The 21861-nt window shown below is 39.1% G+C and overlaps 1 pseudogene; it reads right to left on the reverse strand.

Moving 5' to 3' along the window:
* Positions 1-19433: 19433 nt before the first annotated feature.
* Positions 19434-21861, reverse strand: part of LOC143627357 (nuclear/nucleolar GTPase 2-like) — a 34370-nt pseudogene continuing 31942 nt past the window's right edge.

Genomic DNA, 21861 nt, shown 5'->3' on the forward strand with positions numbered 1-21861 from the left:
CTTCTCCTTGCGGTCGACTATTTCAATGGGCTTCTCGACATAATTCAATTGCTCGTCCACCTCGATGTCCAGCAGTGGCACATGGGATTTGTCGTCAGCTAGACATTTTCTCAAGTGAGAAACATGAAAGGTAGAGTGGATTCCTTTCAGCTCATCAGGTAGATCAAGCTTGTAAGCCACTTCACCCACTCGAGCCACGATCTTGAACGGTCCTATGTACCTTGGACTCAACTTTCCCTTTTTTCTAAAACGAATAACCCCCTTCCAAGGTGAGACTTTAAGCATCACGTGGTCTCCAACATCAAACTCAATGGGCCGTCTCCGCTTATCCACATATGACTTCTGGCGGTCTTGACCAGCTTTCATCCTGGCCTTAATCTGATCAAACTTCGAAGAGGTTTCTTGCACCACTTCCAAACTTCCAATCTCCTTTTGACCAATCTCTCCCCAACATACAGGAGTTCTACAACGTCTTCCATACAACATTTCGAAAGGAGGCATGCCGATACTCGAATGATAACTGTTGTTGTATGAGAATTCTGCCAACTGCAGATGATCATCCCAGCTTCCCCCAAAACCTAACACACAAGCACGTAGCATATCCTCAAGGGTTTGAATAGTCCTTTCAGACTGCCCATCAGTTTGAGGATGATACATCGTGCTGATGTTCAGTCTTGTTCCCATAGCTTCGTGGAACTTCTTCCAGAATCTTGAAGTAAAACGGGTATCCCTGTCTGACACAATCGACAACGGCACTCCATGCTTTGTAACCACTTCTTTTACAAACACGTTTTCCAACGTTTCTGATGAGATAGCCTCTTGTATAGGCAAAAAGTGAGCACTCTTAGTCAAACGATCCACAATCACCCATATGGTATCATGACTTCTAGCTGTACGCGGTAGCTTAGTTATGAAATCCATGGTGATGTGTTCCCACTTCCACTCTGGTATGCCCAATGGCTGCATCTTTCCATATGGTTTCTGGTGTTCGACCTTAACCTATAGGCAGGTTAAACACTTACTGACATAATCTACTACTTCATTCTTCATACCCAGCCAGCAGTAGTCTTTCTTCAAGTCTTGATACATCTTCGTGGATCCTGGATGAATCGAGTAACGGGCCTTATGGGCCTCATCTAGGATTCGACCTCTAAGTTTCCCATGTCGTGGGATCCACATTCGGTCAAACCTGGTATTTACACCATGAGTGTTATCTATCAACTCGTTATGCTGTCCAAAAATCCTTTCTTTCTTCATCAACCCTTCATCTATCAACACTTCTGACTAACCTTGTTGATCTCTTCAAAGAAATCTGAGTTGATTATCAGCTTATAAGACTTTACTATTGCGATAACTTCTGCGTTCTTCCGGTTCAATGCGTCAGCAACCACATTAGCCTTTCCCGGGTAATACTTGATATCACAGTCATAATCCTTTATCAGTTCTAACCACCTTCTCTACCTCATGTTCAGCTCTTTCTGCTCAAAGAAGTATTTCAAACTCTTGTGGTTCGTGTATATAGTACACTTGGTACCATACAAGTAGTGTCTCCAGATCTTAAGAGCATGTACTACAGCGGCTAACTCTAGGTCATGCGTCGGGTACGTACATTCGTGAACTTTCAATTGCCTAGACGCGTAAGCTATGACCTTCCCTCGTTGCATCAACACGCAACCTAACCCCTGATATGAAGCATCAGTGCAAACTACCAAATCTTTTTCCCCATCGGGCAGAACAAGGATTGGAGCTTGCGTGAGCCTCTTCTTTAGCTCTTCAAACGCCTCTTTTTGCCACCTACCCCAATCGAACACTACAGTCCCTTGGGTCATACCTGTCAACGGTGCGGCTATCTTAGAGAAGCCCGGAATCTCCTATAATAGCCAGCTAACCCTAGGAAACTGCGTATCTCAGTCGGGTTTCGCGGAGTCTTCAAATTCTTTATCGCTTCGATCTTGGTTGGGTCCACAGTAATCCCCTAGGAAACTGCGTATCTCGGTCGGGTTTCACGGAGTTTTCAAATTCTTTATCGCTTCGATCTTGGTTGGGTCCACAGTAATCCCCTCTGAATTGATTATATGACCTAGAAACTGCACCTCTCGTAACCAAAATGCGCACTTTGAGAACTTTGCATACAATTTCTCCTTCTTCAAAACTTTCAGTACTTCCCTCAGGTGCTCAGCATGGTCAGACTCGATCTTTGAATAAATTAATATATCATCAATGAAAACGATAACCATCCTGTCTAACATCGGCCGACATACCCTGTTCATCATATCCATAAATGCCGCAGGAGCGTTGGTTGGACCAAACGACATCACAAGGAACTCGTAGTGTCCGTACCGCGTCCGAAATGCTGTCTTAGAGATGTCCGCCTCTTTCACCTTCAGTTGATGGTAACCCGATCTGAGGTCTATTCGCGAGAACCAAGTAGCACCTTGCAACTGATCAAACAAATCATCAATCCGGGGCAACGGATATCTATTCTTCACGGTAAGCTTATTCAACTCCCTGTAGTCGATGCACATTCTCATACTCCCATCCTTCTTCTTAACGAATAACACCGGCGCGCCCCATGGGGAACACTCGGCCTTATGAAACCCTTGTCGAGGAGTTCTTGCAGTTAGGACATCAATTCCTTCATCTCCGACGGCGCCAAACGGTAAGGTGCTTTCGCGACGGGCTGTGCTCCTAGTATCAATTCTATCTGGAATTCCACTTCTCGCTTCGGTGGTAACCCTGGAAGGTCCTCAGGAAATACTTCCGGGTAGTCACACACTACAGGAACGTCTTTCACTTCCTTCGTCTCGGCCGTAGCTTTGACAACATACGCCAAGTAGGCACTGCACCCTCGCCTTAACAAACCCTCGGCTTTTATCATCGAAATGATGTTAAGCCCTGAACTTTCTCTATCACCATAAACCATTACTGAACCGCCATCCGAAGACTTCAATCTTACTAATTTACTCCTGCACACTCTCTGAGCTTCAAATTCAGACAGCCAATCCATCCCCAATACTACATCGAATCCCCCTAAGGTTAGCACATACAGGGTATCAGGGAATTCGTGTCCTTCCAATTCTATCTTACAATTCTTAACCAATCTCATAATTCTAACTGAGGTCTCGTTAGCGGTTTCTACCAAAAAAGTTTCAGCCACACGACAACATTTCATCTTAGCTGTCTTACAAAACTGGGTAGCTACAAAACTCCTGGTCGCACCTGAGTCAAACAATACGGAAGCTGGAATACCGTTTACTAGAAATGTACCTATCACGACATTTGGGATTTGTTTGGCTTGTTCTTGTGTCAACATGTAGGCTCTGGTCCTTGGCCTAGTCTGCTCAGCATCCTTCTTACCGCTTCCCCCAGCTTCACCTTCAGTACACTCTCTTGCCATATGACCCGTCTTGCCGCACTTGTAGCAAGCGGGCTTGGCATTACAATCTGGAGCATAATGCCCCACCTTCCCACATCTGTAACACGCATTCGATCCCAACCTACACTCACCGCCATGGACTTTCCCACACTTGCGACAAACGTCGGCACCCTTTCCCCACTTGCATTCACCACTATGCATCTTCCCACAAGTATTGCATTGCAGGCTTCTTCTCCCACACCTTCTGTTTCTTATCCTTGGGGTTCCATATTCGAGTACCAGGCCGCTTAGCAGGAGCGACCCACTTCTTCTCCTTCTGCTCTTCCACCACTACATCATCCATAGCCAGGTCATCATAAACCATTTCTGCAAGTTCGACAGCAGAATCAAAAGTAGCGGGTTTACTAGCCCGGACAAAGGTGCGGACAGTTTGTGGTAGTCCCCTCAAATAGCACTTGATCCTTTTCGTCTCAGTGTTCACCATGTCAGGGACAAGTCGGGACATGCGATTGAACTCAGTGGTGTACTCACGGTGTGACATCTTTCCTGCCTTCCGATTTAGGAACTTCATCTCCGCCCGCTCAACCTCAGCATCCGCACAGAACTTCTTCATGACCATTTCCTTCAGGTCCTCCCAATTCAAGGCCTTGATCTTAGCAAAGGTCTTCCTTTGCTCAACCGTCTCCCACCAAAACATAGCTTCTTCCCCAAATGACTGGGTAGCAAAACCCACTGCTTGGTCGGGGCTACACTCGCTAATTCGGATAACCTTGTCCATTGCGGTTAACCATTGGAGGGTAGCGATTGCATCCCCTGTACCAGAAAACTTTGGCGGGTCACAACCCTTAAACAACCTGTAGTTGCAGCCACCTTGGCCTTTCCCACCATCATTGGCCTTCACAGACCCACCTTCACTTTATCCCTCTTTCTCAGCCTCTTCGTCCCTTTTACTACCCTCTCCAATCTCCTCAACAGTTCTCGCACGAATCCCAGTTGGCTTTTCCTGTTGGAGATGCTGCAGTGCAGCAGCTACTGCTTGAATAATAGCAGCTTGAATCGCCGGGTCAAGCTGATTCCCTTCGTCTCGCACCGTCGCGCTTCTGCATTCGTCAGACTCGATAATCGGTTGCTCGGGGGCTACTTGGGTAACACGTTGCCTACCACGGCGTCTCGAACTTTCTCCTTGCCCAGCAGTCTTCTTAGTACCAGCCATTCGTATTCTATAGGAAAACACAAATGTCGTCACTACGGGAAATATTTAGTACGAGGATAGTAAGGCTAACAGGTAATAACAGTGGCCAGTTGTGATTAGCTTATCACGTTACTCTCCATGTCCTTTACACTTCCCTTTGTGAGTCCACTTGTGCTAGGTTCTACTTATAACAATTAGACAATCGTACATTTCACATTGTCGCATAACAAGCATTTCTATATCTAGTTATTATGTTAGCTTTCTTACTCATTCTCTACTATTCACAGGATCAACTTACACAAGGGGATCGCTTTTATAAGCTTGCTTGGGAGACACATGGCATTCTTGGACTGGCATCTTCTTTCTTTTCTTCCTTAGGTCCCATTCTCCATCCGAGTTTAAGCATGAAGGACGCTTATTCTCTCGAACTTATGTTCTGATACCAACTTGTAAGGCCCCATTCCCGGTAACCCTACTTTGGTGTTGGATTTACTCATAAACACAGTTCTAAATTCAGAGTTAATTTTAACTTCCGCGGAATAACTTAAAACTTCAAACATCACATTACAAACATTCATTTTTGTCTTAACAAACAAATTGTCTTTCCATTAACATTAATTAAAACAGTCATAACACTTCTTCGTAGATGCCAGTCTCTTCCTTTCATGCCATGTGTCCCTCCTCAAGCCAGCTGCCTCAATCTATTTGCCTGCGTGCATACTAAAAGTCAGCTACGATGAGTGAGTTCTAGTTAATCATATAACATACAATACATTCATATCCTTACTCATACGCATCCGAAGATACGTATTCATACATTATTTACTCTTACTTCTTTCATACAAACTTTATATACATGCACACACGCTTACTACTTTCTTTCATAAGGTCTTGTAATTTACCATCGGCTATTCTATCTCTACCATCACATATATTATTAGGGTCTGGTCCCTTCTGTCTCAGATATTATTAAGGTCTGGTCCCTCCTGTCTCAGATATTATCAGGGTCTGGTCCCTTCTGTCTCAGATATTTTTAAGGTATGGTCCCTTTGTCTCCAATAACTATACATGTCACGTCACTCGATCATCCATTCATTTTCATTCATGCATACTTTACATATCTTCTGGTCATGTATATACGTATATATACATATTCATTCGTATAAACATTCCATATTAAGATTCAATACTTAGTCAAACATATAACATACACATATCATACACTTACCACTTAAGTTAAATGTATTAACAACTATCACAAAGGAGTATGCACACAGCCCTAAAAACATAACGGATAAAGGGGCTAGAAACTCACCTGAAGTCGGTTTCTCTCGCCGTTAATAGTAATGCCCTTCTTTAGCTATGCACGGCTAACAGTATAACGCATTACGAGTGTCAAATATCCATTACTACTACTTCTTATATCTGAGTCAATGACACCCTAAACCAACGGGGGTCCGGAGGCAGCGCTCCTGGTAGCGTGGTATAGGGGCGGCAGCCCCTAGCAGGGTCCAAGGGACAGCGCCCCTGGCTGGGGTTGAGCGGCCAGCTCGGCTCGGAAAAATTTTATTTTCATTAACAGTCCTTTAACAAAAATGCATCAGAAAAATGAATTTTATAAAATTTCGCATGGAACTGTTTCTTTTCGCATGGAAGCGTTTCGCTTCGCATGAAACTGTTTCGCTTCGCATGGCTGAGCGAAGCGAAATGCCTATTTCGCTTCTCAAGGCTGAGCGAAGCGAAATGCCTTCCTTTATTCGTTTTTACCATTTAATGGCCATTTTACTTCGCGACTCTTCCTTAGGACCCTATTTTACCCTTTTTAGGGGTTTTATGTTGTACCAACTTTGCATACTTGCGTTTTATAAGGCCCGAACATCACATTTTTACCATATAATATTCTTGTGGGGTTACAACTTATCAAGTTCATGTTTTTCTTCCATCATATACCCCGATCTATCCGTCTATCGGTTTGCACGCTGATTCTAACCATAAAACTTGACCATTTAAACCGAAGCCTACCTTTTGCTTCGGGTTCGAGTTCAGATCCGGACAATGCGTAGATCTGGACGTGATTCTTGTTGTTTGATGATGTGTACACACGAGATTCTTCCTACTTTTTACACGGATTTGGATCCGGAATGTAGAGAGAAAGTGTGTGTGTTCTTGAGTGTGTGTGTTTAACAAAATGGTGAAAAGAATGGAGAGGTTTGGCCTATATAGGGGCTATGGGCCTCACAACCCACTCACAATTCCAAATCCAAATATTATCTAAACACTTAACACACGACTAACTTAACGACACACAGATAAATAACAAAACTTTCCGTCATTTATTATTTAACAAAAAGTTGGATGTTACATAAACAGCGGAAAATCACAAGTACTAAAACCAAGTTCCCAAAAATTTAAATGTTTAAAGTAATAAATGAAAAGAAAACAGTTTGCGTATTAATCTCTGACTAGTTATGCCTTCAAACGTCCAAGTAGTCTCGAGCATGTCCAAGCGGTAAGCATCCTCTTCCTAACCTGAAACTCACGCTAACATGCACACAAACTCAGCTTGAGCTGAGTGAGTTCAAGTTTTAAATAAATAATGTCAGTAATGGTAATTATGATAGTCATGCCCAAAGTTTAAAAATAAAAAGAGTACATTCATTAAGTCATCATTACCGAAGACTAAACATTCTCATACATATGTAAATATACAAAATATACATATATAACCATCCTTTAAGTACATCCCTATATATATAACAATATATATATATATATATAACATCCACGTATAACATTCATGGTCGAGCAAGCGTACAACCCAAACACGTAACATCCGATGATGATCATGCCACATGAGCCTCCCCCCCTCACGGGCTTTTCAGGGCCCGCCACAGGATTTATGAACCTGAATCGTATAGTTTGGCCCGGCCTAGATCACCATCCATCCGTATGCAAACACGAAGTAGGCATACGCAACATTCAGTAGTCGAGACGACTACAACATCGCCAAATAGAGGCCAAACAATAATGTATATATATATATAATTTAACATCCCAAGGCCTACCATATACTAGCAAGCCTACATGTATCTGTTTAAAACATTTCATCAAGTAAGAAAACACTTCGGTGTGCATGCTAGCCCAAAAGTAAAAAGAGTAAAAAGGGCATCATAAACTCACCTGAAATCAACCGAACACCTGCAACGAGCTAGGAAATCCCTAAGTGCACACTCATAAGTAAGGGCCTGTAAATTGTACACAACGCGTCACTAAACTAGACCGTAAGAACACACTTGCCTAATGGGCCGTTCAAGTCCAAATCCCTAAGTGCACACTCATAAGTAAGGGCCTGTAAATTGTACACAACGCATCACTAAACTAGACCGTAAGAACACACTTGCCTAATGGGCCGTTCAAGCCCAACACTTTGGCCCGAGGCCCAACAACTTGGCCCGAGGCCCAACCCATACCCAATTACTTTATCTCAGCCCCTAAAACCTTTCAATTAACCAAATCCACCCTACGATCATGGTCAGGGCTAACCATGATGCACAACTCACCCGTCGGTATACAAATCGAGTCGAATACGCGCGTACTAAATCTTAAAAACCAATTGTCAAACAAACCAGCCACAAATGGATCAAATTCCCATCTTAATCCTTTCAAACATCATAATTATGTCCCCCGAGTTGATAGGGTCGACGGTTCCTTTTTACAACACTCACTTTAATGTTTAAACGACAATTTGCGCACAACCGACTCGATTAACTAATCACCAACCTAATCAGCCCCGAGTACCAAAAAAATGATTTTCCCACAGCCCTTAAACCCCCCTAGGGCTGTACAAACTGATTCGGTTGGTCATTCAATCGATTAACGCATCAAACTCAACAATTGACGATTCCACACCCGATAAACCCTAGTTTTCGAACTAAAATCGATTAACCGACCTAAACACCTCCAATGGCCACGAAATTTTAATATGATGTAAGTGACATACCTAGTAAGATTTTGGTGCAAAAACCCCAATCAAAACAGCCCCGGAATTGCTCAATTGGATAGCCACCCTACAAGCCTAAAAACAACTGAATTTCAACGAATAAACGCGCCATAAGGATGAACTAAGGTGAAAAAGAGTTGTAGACATCTAATACCGACCTCGAATTGAAGTTTGGATGGCCGGGAATAGGCTGGTCTTGCACAAAAATCGAGAAGAGGGGGGGTGGGGGTCTTGGGCGCTGATCGGACCACTAGTTAGGGTTAGGTTTTATTTTTTTTATATAATATATAATAACAAATTAACATTCTGGCCCCTCCTCTTTATTAATGGGTGAACTTGCGAGAAAATTTACGTATGATAAGCTTACGAGGGTTGCAAGGAGCTCCCAGAAGGATACCGGGTCAAGCCCGAAAGGTGTACGAAATCCTACAGGATTAAGCCTTTTGTCGGAAATTTACGGACGTTACAACTGCATGTTACACACTAAATCGCGTACAAACTGTAAAGAAGCTCAAGAAGATGATTTACGGGCTTCTGAATAATCGTAAGCCAAAATTAAAGTATATGGAGCCATTCGGGTGTCCATGTACTGTTTTGAAGAGAGATGCTGGAAATTCGATAAGAAAGCTTTTGAGGGTTATTTCTTGGGATACAACTCTCCGAAGAAGCGGATTTTGAATATTTCTTCAGGTTGTGTGGAAGAATGGTATCACGTTGATTGTCAAAGTTATACTACTCCACCAACTGGTACGGGGCCCGATTGGATGTTTGATTACGATCGCTTATTTAATTCGTTTACATCAACAGTTGATGAAGTACCTGAAGATCTCACTAGATCGTATTTGGAGGATCAGTGTCTTTCGAATCCAAGGTTTTCCTCGGTTGATCTAAATGACTCTCCTAACGTATCAGAAATGACGAACGATGTTTCTGAATCTTTCGATGATGCTGATTATGTGGATTCATCATCTGTAATGGTAGATGAAGCTCCAGAGAATACAGAGCCAATTCTAATCAGTGATGATTCACCGACTGTCTCCTTAAACTCAGTGGAGGAAAATATCACCAATTTGGGTGATAACGTATCTGTTTCTATAAATCCTACTTCAAGAATTCATTCACAGCATCCACAGGATTAGATAATTGGTGATGTGAATGACGGGGTTCGTACAAGACTCCAATTAGCTAATGTATGTGATGAACAAGTTGATTATAATGTATCTCCTACTGAGGATTCGATAGTTTGTGCTTATGCGGATTTGCACTCTTCGGGTATCCTTAGTATCGCACAATACACCTGCTTCCTATCACATATCAGGTGTCGCAATGGCACTCAAGGAACCGTCATGGGTTGAAGCTATGTAGGAGGAGCTGCAACAGTTTGTACGACTGGGTGTATGGGACTTTATAGAAAAACCCGATCGCGTAAAGAAGGCGATTCCTACTAAATAGGTCTTTAAGTGCAAAAAGGACGACCGTGGGGTAATCGTGATAAACAAGGCATGATTGGTCGTACTTGGATATAATCAACAAGAAGGCATAGATTACACTGAAGTGTATGCTCCGGTAGCACGACCGGAGGCTATACGAATTTTTCTTGCCTATGCAGCCTACAAAAATTTTAAAGTTTATCAAATGGATGTGAAATCGGCGTTCTTGAAAGGAGCTATTCATGAAGAAGTGTACGTTAAGCAGCCTCCTGGTTTCGAGGATCCAGACTTTCCCGAGCGTGTTTATCGATTAAACAAGGCTCTTTATGGTTTACATCAGGCCCCGAGAGCCTAGTACAGCATGTTGGCTGACCATCTGATTGAAAGTGGGTTCAAGAGGGGAACTATGGATTGTACATTATTCTACAAGAACGTGGGTGATGATCTGCTCCTCGTCCAAATCTACGTGGACGATATAATTTTCGGTTCGACAAATGACAGCTTATGTAAAGACTTTGAGAAGACGATGCAGACTAAGTTTGAGATGAGTTCGATGGGAGAGATGAGTTTCTTTTTGGGTTTGCAAGTTCACCAGTCCGACACCGGGATCTTTATCCATCAGACAAAATATGTGAACGATGTCTTGAGCCGATTCAAGATATCCGACGGCAAAATTCCCTCAACTCCTCTTCCCGTGGGTCACAATTTATTACCGGACGAATTGGAAGATTCCGTAGATCAACCCTGTATCAAGCTATGATCGGTTCACTTATGTATTTGACTGCCTCTCGACCTGATATCATGTTTGCTGTTTGTTTATGTGCTAGGTACCAATCGAGTCCCCGAGTGACTCACCTGGCAGCAGTAAAGTGTATCTTACATTATCTGAGGGGAAATCCAGACATCGGGTTATGGTACCCCAAAGACGATAAGTTTGATCTCACCGCTTTTACTGATTCTGACTATGGAGGATGCAAGATCAACTTCAAATCTACAACAGCAGGATGTCAATTTTTAGTAAACCGGCTTATTTCCTGGCAGTGTAAGAAGCAGACAACGGTCTCAACCTCAACAGCCGAAGCGGAGTATGTGGCGGCCTCGAGTTGCTGTTCACAGGTTCTCTGGATCCAGCAACACTTGCGGGATTACGGTTTGAAGTTTCTTACTACTCTCATCTTTATTGAAAATTCTGCTGCTATTTTTATCACCAAAAATCCGGTTCACCATTCAAAAACTAAACATATTGAAATCCATTATCACTTCATACGTGATTTTTTTGAAAAGAAATTAATATCAATCGATAAAATTCATACGGATTTTCAAAAGGCTGACCTTTATACCAAGGCGTTTGACAAAACACGTTTTCAATATCTGCTAGGTATAAATGGTTTAAAAACTTTAAAAGAAATTCAAAAGCTTGGTTAAATCATTTTTTTATTTCAATTTTTGTTGTTTTTAGGGGGGGAAAATAGAAAAATACAAAAATATTGTGTTTTCGTTTGTATAGAGAAAATTAAAAACTTCAAAAACATTCAAATATTAAAAAAAATCCAAAAACATTGAAAAATGCTCCTCGAAATGAGTTTAGAAGCAAAAAGGGAAAATAATAGTACATTGGTCATTTGCTCCTAAGTCCAGTAAAAAGTAAGTAAAAGACTGTGTGCTTAATTGCATTGATGTATTGGTAGGTCTTTTGACAAACAAGTATGGACTAGTAAGTGATATAAATATAAATTTGATGAAAAGAAGGGATATTAGTTCTATAAAAGTCTTGATGATGATGGCAGAAATGTAATAATCCGGCCATACTCAAGTCTTCTAATCAGTTTGAAAACCAATTTTTAAGCAAAAGTATCTAATTGGTGGTCAACGCTTCAACGATGTATGGTCTCGTTACCTTAAATCTTGTATTGATGGGATGCCTTAATATTCCGGATTTCATTGGGTCTTTATGCAGTTTTACATCTGGTATTCATTTCGATGAATATTAAAAATGCTTATAAAAGCGAACCCGCAGTGTAACTGCTTAAGTCTCTAAACTTGATCGCAAAAAGTACTTTATGTACAAAAATGAATTACATACTTGATCAAACCACGCTGCAAGTCATACATTGTCCCATTGCTCGCGTCTTAATACCAGTAAGAAACGGACCACAAGGGACACAATGTCTGCAAACCGACAGATGAAATCGTGCATACTCATCCATAGGAACGGAACTTAGGGTATTGCTTGATAACGGGGGTATATCTTGTAGTGGGGACTACGGATTATGATTACTTAAAAATCATCATTTTTCATCAAAATGGTTCTAAGGTTTAAGTCAAGTTGGGGTGATTTGGAGAAAATCAAATTAAGTTTGAATCAAAACTAGAACTGAATATGGTTGTAAATTTTGCTTAAATGAACCAATTAATCATATCACTGAAAGTTCTGATAAAATTTTTTCGAAGATTTAAGTGGATAACAATACCAATAATCGACTTAGCACCAGTCATAATAAAAACTGAAAATAAAACTGTGATGGACGGAAATTTTGGTTCGTTTATTAGTTTAGTTCGTTTACTATTTTTTTCTTATTTGTTAATTGAAAATTTTTGAAAATCCAAAAAGATTTTTACTTTCTTTTTCATTTCTGCTTTAGTTTCGATTTACCAAGCTGGCGAATAATTCAAAAGAAAAGGAAAAAGAATTGATCCCCAAAACTTTTAAGTTAATCGTGCTTAACGTATTATCAGTTGGTATCAATTGATATTTTAACGTAAAAATCCGTTTAAGTTAAACATTACTGATCCTTGATTGATCGGGTATTTTTAATGTATGCAATTAAATCATAATTTGGATTTAATTAATTAATTAATTCATTTAAAACCCTAATTGGTTTTAATGGTTATTTAATTCCTTATTGAGAATTTGTTTCGCATTCGTTAAGGATAAATTGGTGATTCGTTAAAATGTTTAACGAATGTAAAGCCATTCGTTATTTAATCATAATAATTGAGTTTCTCATTCGTTATAAAGACATTCGTTTCCGTTGTGCATAACGAATGGAGGTCATTCGTTTAAACATTTAACGAATGGAATTTATAATGTATCATTCGCTAAGAATTAACGAATGACTTCTTTATTCGTTAAAAGGTTAACGAATAAGAGAAGATAATGTAAGATTCGTTAAAACTTTTAACGAATGAAAGTCCTATTTGTTTCAAAAATTAACGAATCAGGATATAAAATTAACGAATAAGGCCATTCGTTAGTTCAAATTTTGAACGAATGACCTCGATTCGCGTGAAATTATTGGGTTTATAATCCTAATATCAGACGAATGACTCTTCATTCTCCTTCCCACTATTTCATCGACCTCCTAACAGAAACTCTGTCAAATTTTTTTCGAATCTTATACCTGTATTCTACTGGTAAAGACGAGTTTAATGATTGAAGAATGGTGATATGTTATCGGTTGTTTAAGGTTAATTCGTTGTTTGTTAATGGATTAATGTAACAAACGGTTAACAATTTATAAAACGTATATTTTGATGAAAATTGGAAATAATGATCAGTAATTGATGGTTTAAACATGTTTTCGATTATCATCATGAGTTTTAATTGTGAAAATTGCTAGGAATTCAAAGGATTCACAGTTGAAACTCGTCGTTTTTGACCTTGAATAGTCAAAATTAATTGAATGGTTGACTTGATTTAGTCAATTGTGTCAATTGTTAAACTGATTCGTTATTAACTTAACGAATGGTCAAATCAGATTCGTTATCAAGTATGATTCGTTAATAGTTTAACGAATCATAGTCTGATTCGTTGATTAGTTAACGAATAACTATCTGATTCGTTAAGGTAACGAATAGATAGTTAATTTTATAACGAATCAGATTTGATTCGTTAAAGGATTATAACGAATCTGAGTTGACTCGTTGAACTTGATTCGTTATTTTTAACGAATAAGTTAATGATTAAGGGTAATTCGTTACTTGTAACGAATGTACCAATTTAATGTATAACGAATGTTTCATTCGTTTAAACCTTTTAACGAATGAGATTGACATTCGTTAATCAAATGATTATATTTGAATATTTTACTAATGTCTGTTTTGTTTTCAACAGAAATGGCAGGTGAAAATATTCCGAATCCTGTGATGCTTTCATGAAACAAAAGCCATAACATCTGTGCTATCTAGAGCCGAACTTTGAAGACTCTTCGATATTCGGGGGTATGATTAGTTTTCTATCACGCTTGAGAATCTACAAAGGCATTTCTACCCGTACTGTTGTTTATCAGAAGATTATACAAGCATTCTGGAATACTGCTAGATTTAATGAGGTAGAAAATCAAATAGAAGCTGTTATTCAGAATAAGCGGGTAGTGATTGATGTTGGTATTATTCGAGACTCACTGGGATTTAATGACACAATTGATGACAGATGCGAGTTTGATAGGGCATTGATTAGAGGGTTATTTGGGCGTGTTAAATATAATGGTGATTTGGGCAGATCTATGTATAATAAAGCGAACTTGTGTGAACAATACAAGTATCTGCTTCATGTATTGATTCATTGACTCGGTGGCCGTACGGGTGGATTTGATGAATGCCGGGTGATGCTTCAATCTGCGTTTATTGCCCTTGTTCTTAATAAACCATTCAATTTCTCCGAATTGGTTTATTATCATTTGAAGGAAAACATCACCAGCAGACATAAGTTCTTAATGTATCCCAGATTTTTGCAAATGATGATTAATGATCTGGTGCCGGACTTGGACAAAGATCAAGCAGACGTGATGAAGCTCGATCATATGACTGAAGACACGATGCGACGTTTGAGATCATACAGAGGTCAAAGCATAGCAGATCGACCAAAGTTTAAGCGTTTGATTGGTCATCTGGCAAATATTGATTATGTCGAGCCACCTAATGATCGTTGGACTCATGACGATTCATATTCAGAACGTGAAGGTGGTGATGGTGGAGATGATGGCGGTGATGGTGGTCCAGGACCATAAGCCGAGCTAACTTATGAGCAACAGCGAAAACGTAAGGGTAAAGAACCGATGGTTGAGAAGGGTGAGCAGCCAAAGAAGCAACGTGTTCGACGAGGTTCGGGTATTGAGATACCAAGTCAACCGTTTGTGCCTTCTACTACTGTTTCTACTCCGGTGATTCCTTCTCCTGCTTCTCTTGTTCCACAAAGTATTCCTCGATTCCAACTCCTACCACAATGCCAGAGTTTTCTCGTTCTCCAACTCCTGTGTTAATGCCTACTTCTCCGATGCCTCTGACTTTAACTTTAGCTACAACTGTGAGGTCGGATCCTTATTTTGGAGACATCTTGCAAACAGTATTGGCTCGTGTGCCCATACCACAACCAACTACACCTGTTACTCCTATTACTCCAACACCGTTGCCGAGGCCTGAGCATTCTTTTATGACATTCAGTCGACCTCAGGGCCCAACGCAACCGATACATCCTAATTTCTATCACATGGCTCCTCATGCTCAATGGTTTCATATGATGAATCTGTTGCATTTACAGCAGACTCAAATTCAAGCAGACAGAGCTGCAAACGAGCTGGTGCAACGGAATTTGCTGAGGCATCTTCAATTTGCTCAACGTGAAAATAGGGAACTTCGAGCCCTCGTTGCTGCTCAGGGGGAGAGGTTAGATAAACAGGATGAGATTATTCTTCAAATAACATGTAAAGAAGATGAATTAAAGAAGCTGAAGAATAATGAAGACGATAAGGATGGAGCAGGTGGTGGAGTTGATCAGCAACCGGGCGGTAGTTCTGCTCCGTCGGCAGGTGGTAAGACTGATTCTAGTGTTGGTGGTGAAGCTGAAGCTAGTCAGATGCAGCTAGTACCATACAAAGACCACACAAGAGCCAAACCGATTGATGTTATTCAGGCTAATATGATTTTATTCGTTGGTATGGATAGGGTGGTATACAGTATGGTGAATGCTGATGAGATCGAAGAAGGTGAATTTGTTGATCATTCATTACCAAAAGAACAAATTGCCTTGCTTCTGGATCTAAATGAAGATGAGGTTGAGGAATTGAGTAAGAGTGTGAATGTAGATGTGGAGATTGAAGAAAGTGCTAATATAGGCATTCCTCATGGGAATGTGCCTGATTTTGAAGAAGTAGAGGTTGAGGACGTTACTGCTGAAGAATATCCTGAGTTTTACACAGACAACAACAATGACTCGGGTATTCCGTTTTTCTCAACCGAACACTTTGATGCGGCAGAACGTCGTTTACAAGATGAAAAAGATAAGTTTAAAGCTGCTGAATCAAGTCGTGTATCTACTACTGATAAAAAGCGGAAACGTGCTTTGGATGGTATGTTTGAACACAATGTTGAAAAGATGAACAAGATGATCGAGACTTTCAAATATCATGAACGTGAAGAAGTTAAAATTGAGAAAGCTCGAGCATCAGCATACCAAATGAAGAAGTACAAGCCTGCAAAAGACGTGAAAGGAAACTTGGTGGCATGGCAGTACGATTCTGAGCTTAAGGTATATATCGTGAAGTGGGAGCATGGTATTTATTATTTTAAACGCCCACACAATATCTTATCTATGCCTAGATGGGATGTGAGAACCCTAGCCAATCGACCGTTTGTGAATCGTGGGGACGATAAATGGGCTAGTTGGTTTTATAAACAGTTATTGCATGAAACCCGATTTGGTTTCAAGTTCTTCAAGCCTCAGGTGCCTACTCATAAGTACATCGATGAGATTGACACTCGCACTGGCTGGAGAAAGTTAATTTTACAAGTAAAGCCGCCGAAGACTATGAAGAGGGTTACTATGAAGATATTTCCTCAGAGTCTATTCACCTCGTTCAATTATTGGTACTACGACAACATTACAGGTGAAGCAGTAATAGTATATGGTCACGGTTCAAACACAAAGACCATACGTGTAATTGATCCAATGTGGCTAGTAAACTTATCTAAGTCTGACAACGATGTGCTATTTACAAGTCAGATCAGATTTGATAATGTAAGAGATTATGAGCTTGCTATGCAGTTTCAGAAGGTTGTTAGAGTCTGTTACGCATACAAGATTCATAGTTTCGTTGACTGGAAGATGAAGATGTTCAAGAGATAAGGTATAAAGAGCTCGAGACGAGGGGGAGTTTGTTGATACATGTTTTGTCCATCTCGGTCTTTATTATCAATTAATGTAATAGATTAAAGTATAGGGGTTATAATGTAAATATGGTTAAAAGGCCATTCGCTCTAATTGTAAGTTACATTCGTTACCTTGTAACGAATGTAACACGTTCGTATTAAATGTAAGCTCATTTGTTAACCTTGATTAACGAATAAGATAACCAATGCGGGCTATTCGTTATGTTTTAAGTGTATTAACGAAAGAAGTGTTCATTCGTATATGTTAATGTAATGAATGACACATTCGTTAAGTGTTAACTTAACGAATGTAGTCTTCCCCTATATATACCATGTAATCTATTCTAATGTAGGAGTTTTGATTATTCTGTGAATCCTCTCGTTACTCTGCCTATTTGTTCTCTCAACACACACATTACACACACTAATGTATCACGAACATAATCGTATACCTAATCAACATAAGTATCGTCGTAATCACAAGATCTAGATCGTTATTAAGCTCTCTCAACGGTAAAAAGGAGGATGTGAATTACTTACCTGATAATGTGCCAGGGATTCCAGATGTTATTAAAGTCGTGCGTTACGCGGCGACGTATTTGAAGAGTAGCAAGGCCAATAAAAAGAGTACTTGTGCGAGAAGTAAAGGATGCGGAACCTATATTTTTATTTCGGTTTAGGATCTAATTCTCTTTCGACATTAAAATGTTTTGTATTTAAAATAATGTTATAACCCTTACGTTTAAATCACTTTCCAAGTAATGATGATTGTTTATGTAATCCAATTTCAAAATGTAATGAAAATAATATAATAAAAATAGAGTGGGAGGGTTCTGTGCTCTACTCATACTTGCAGACGAAGGAGAATCAAAATAATAATAATAATAATAATAATAATAATAAACTTTATCACAAGAAGAAAAGCCGAACGCTTTTGTAATCAAAAGCTTGGGGCTTTCTGTCGGAGAGTAATAAAAAAAAAAGATTCGATCAGTATGAAGCTTACCTTTGACCAGTGCTCAAAACGCTAACGGCGTATCTCGTCGGAAAAGATCTTGCGGCGGCGGCTTTAGAGAAAACTGATTGAGTGATAGAACAAAAGGGCGAGCTCGTTGTGTCCGTATACGGCGTTATTAGTCGGTATTTATTCGATTGTATACGCGGTTCATAAATTTGGAAATAACGTCTTTATCGGTCGATTAATTTGGTGCTAAAATCAGGGATTTAACTTCAAAAGTGGTGGTGAAATGTTCGGTAAAAGATTCCAAGTCCGATGGTAATTAATTTGTCAGCTTCTTTTTTTATCACTAATTTGGTTTTTAAAGCTTGCCAAAACAATGCAAAACTGACGCCGGACTGAAAATGGAAACAGGAATGAAGATGACGAGACTTAGGGGGTGTTTGGTACAGATAATGGAATTGTAAAGAAATGAAATAGAGAAATGGAATTGCAGAGAAAGAGAATTGGTCTGGAGAATGAGAATTGACTGTTCTGTTTGGTAGTACAGAGATTTAAGTAGAGAAATATAGCTGAGAATCATTTCTCTTGTTTGGTACATAGGAAATAAACAGAGAATTATATCAACTTTATCATTAGCACAAGTATTTTTTTCATAACAAATATTTATTAAAAAATAAAAAACATATAAAAAGATGCATAAATTCCAACCAAAATATGCATTGATTAATATACCAATTACCTTCTTTCATTTTCTCCATAGCAGCAAGCAGTGGTTTGCGGTTCACTTTCTTTAACCACTGGCACGCAGAAGAGCATATTAACTATTATGTCATGAAGATGCTTTCATTTGAGGATAGTGGAGCTTTTAATATAGCGAGACAACGTTGTCATATATTTATTCTATGTTTATTCTATATGTTTTTTATGGGTGAGGCTAGAAGGAACCAACTTTATTATTACCAGGACAAGCAAGGACGAACGCTCATTTACAAGGGAATCATTACGCCCATTTGCATAGAAATACTCAACTTTAAACACCCGTATACAAGTGAAACAACTTATGTGACAGGAAAAACATGTACATTAAACGCCTGTATAGCATAGTCCCTTAATTCCACAAATCCTTCTATAATAATAATTTATAATCAAACTATTTAGGAGCATTTGTTTGTTACAGTTCAATTGAATATAAACTTGTTCTAACACATAAAACAAAATTTTAGTCAAGTATCACTCTCAAAGGTGCATAAATTGGTTACAACAGCCAGTGCATAAATAGCCCAAAAAGTAAAACAGATCATTAAAACCAGATAAAATTACCAAAAAAACCTATGCAAGAAAACCGAAACCTATGATCAAACTTCATTTGAAGCATCCCCCTTTAGCTCATTCTCAGTAAACAGATCCTCTTGAAAAGGAACATCTTTTAGCTGCTGTGAGGAAACAATGTCTTCAATGCTTCTTTTTGCTGCTAAATCTTTATCTTCGTCAACCACCACATCTTCCTTCGCCACATCAGCTTCTTCTGGTCCGTCTTGCTTTGAAGGTGGAACAAAAAAGGGTATCTTACCCCTCTGCCAATCATGTAAAACCATTTTTGCTGCAGTCATCAAATCAGCCCTGTATATTCAAACATAAAACATATATCACAATACTCATTTTGAATAAAGCAAATTACTTTCACATGTTTAACCCATTGGAGAATAGAGAGAAAAAGTTACCCTTAGAAGTTTGCCTGTTAATTTGCATAACTGAACCAGAAAGTCATTCTCATCTTCCCTGTGACATAAAATCAGATAAAATTTAAATTGAATTTGCAATTCTAAAAATACTAATACTTCTTTATGAGACAAATATATCAGAAAAATAAGGCATACCACTGTTTTATCTTGTATGCTCTTTCAAGGTGTTCTTTCTTGACACGGTTCAACACTTCACCAATGTGTTCTGTGGCATCATGCAAATTCGTGACTCGAACCTGCAAATATAACACACTAAGCATAAGCAAAATCTTTGAAATGAAAGTGAATTGTTATTATGATAAAAGTTAAAATTCACATACCACGCCCTTTAAAACAATATCAGTTTCTGTATCACTGCTTCCATAAACAACACCAGGACAATCGATCAAGAATATCTTTTTTGTAAGTGTTATATATTGCCAAACTTTCGTCTCTCCAGGAATTGGAGCAACCTTACAGACCTTCATAAAAGAAAACAAAAAAATATAATCAAGTTCGGTTAAGACCTCCACATGCTTAGAAAAAAAAGAAATAATGAACTTACATTTTTCGTACGCAACGTGTTAATTACTGACGACTTTCCAACATTTGGGTACCCAACAAATCCAACCGATATAGCTTACTTGTCACTTTTAAGCGTGAAAATTGTCTCAACACCGATAGAAGGGAATTTTGTAAGCAATTTAACAAAAGATCATCAAACAGAAACTAAAATGGCAGAAATCATGCATATACATATGAGTAACTAATAACAATTAGCATACCTTGCCATAAGACTTAGTAATGCTGGCATGAAACGCGAGAGTAGGATATTCTTTAGACAGTACCCTAAGCCATCCTTTTGTGACCCATGGTGGGGTCAAATCACACTGCACAAATGCGAGTAAAAAATTTAATGATCATGGTTACCTTGTTAAAAAGACCTTAGTTACAGAAATAGATCACAGTTACCTTGTTTAACAGTAAAATCATGTGTTTGTGTTTGCAATGCTCTTTTAAATGCTTCTCAAGATGATAACATCTAGTACCTTGAGGATCCCTAGCATCCAACACCTGTAATCAGAAACATGTGTACCACTTATCAATTCATTCCCTCAAACAGCAAACAAGACCCACAGCCGTCAGTCACGGGGCTTTACATCAGAAACCCTAACCAGGCCACCACACCACCGTCACCTAGGGTTCAGAAATTGAACCCGACAACAGTAGGCAAACAGGGGCGACAAGCGACCATCACATCGCACATAGAGGGAGAGAAAAAGAGCATTTCTGATTATGATTAAGGTTTTGTGGGAAAGCGGTGGGTACACACAGATGGAAGAAAAACCAACTTGATACAGCAAGCACAGACAAACTACACAGAACTCAACATCTCAAAACCCAGTTCGTACGATTAATAATAATAAAGTGAAAAGGAAGCTGCTATATATAGATTGAATGCTTATGGATCTGTTAATCGGAAATTTGAACCATACCTTGTTTTGGGTTGCGGTGCTCTGAAGGAGGAAGCTGGTGATAGAAGTGAAAAGGAAGAGAATGGAAGTGAGAAATGAAACCCTAGAGAAATGATTTCTCCGCTTTTTTTAGAGAAAAGAAATCAGGGAAATGGAAATGGTTTATTTTCATTTCTCACCTCTTTCTTTCGTAAACAAACAAGAGAATTGTTTCCATTTCCATTTCTCACCCCCCAATTCTCTGTACCAAACACCCCCTTAATTAAAGTTTCACTAGTTGACATAAAAGGCCCTCACCTTTATTTTACAATTTAATCTATAATTCACAAAGTTGGCCAGCTTTTATAAAGGTTTTTTTTATTATTGTTATATATATATATATATAACAAATTTTAAAACAAAAGTAAACAAATCTAACAATGACGCACTTTTTTTTATTAACTTTGAAACTGAAAATGAACGTCACATCCGAAAGTAATTGACAACGTAAAATTTCCATAGCTTTATTGGGAGGATGATAAATATAGTTACATTCAATAAGAAAATGAATCGAGTCACAA

The sequence above is a fragment of the Bidens hawaiensis genome, unplaced genomic scaffold (genome assembly GCF_021521415.1).
Source record: "Bidens hawaiensis isolate Kalapana, Puna unplaced genomic scaffold, B.hawaiensis_p1.1 tig00004658_1, whole genome shotgun sequence".
NCBI lineage: Eukaryota > Viridiplantae > Streptophyta > Magnoliopsida > Asterales > Asteraceae > Bidens > Bidens hawaiensis.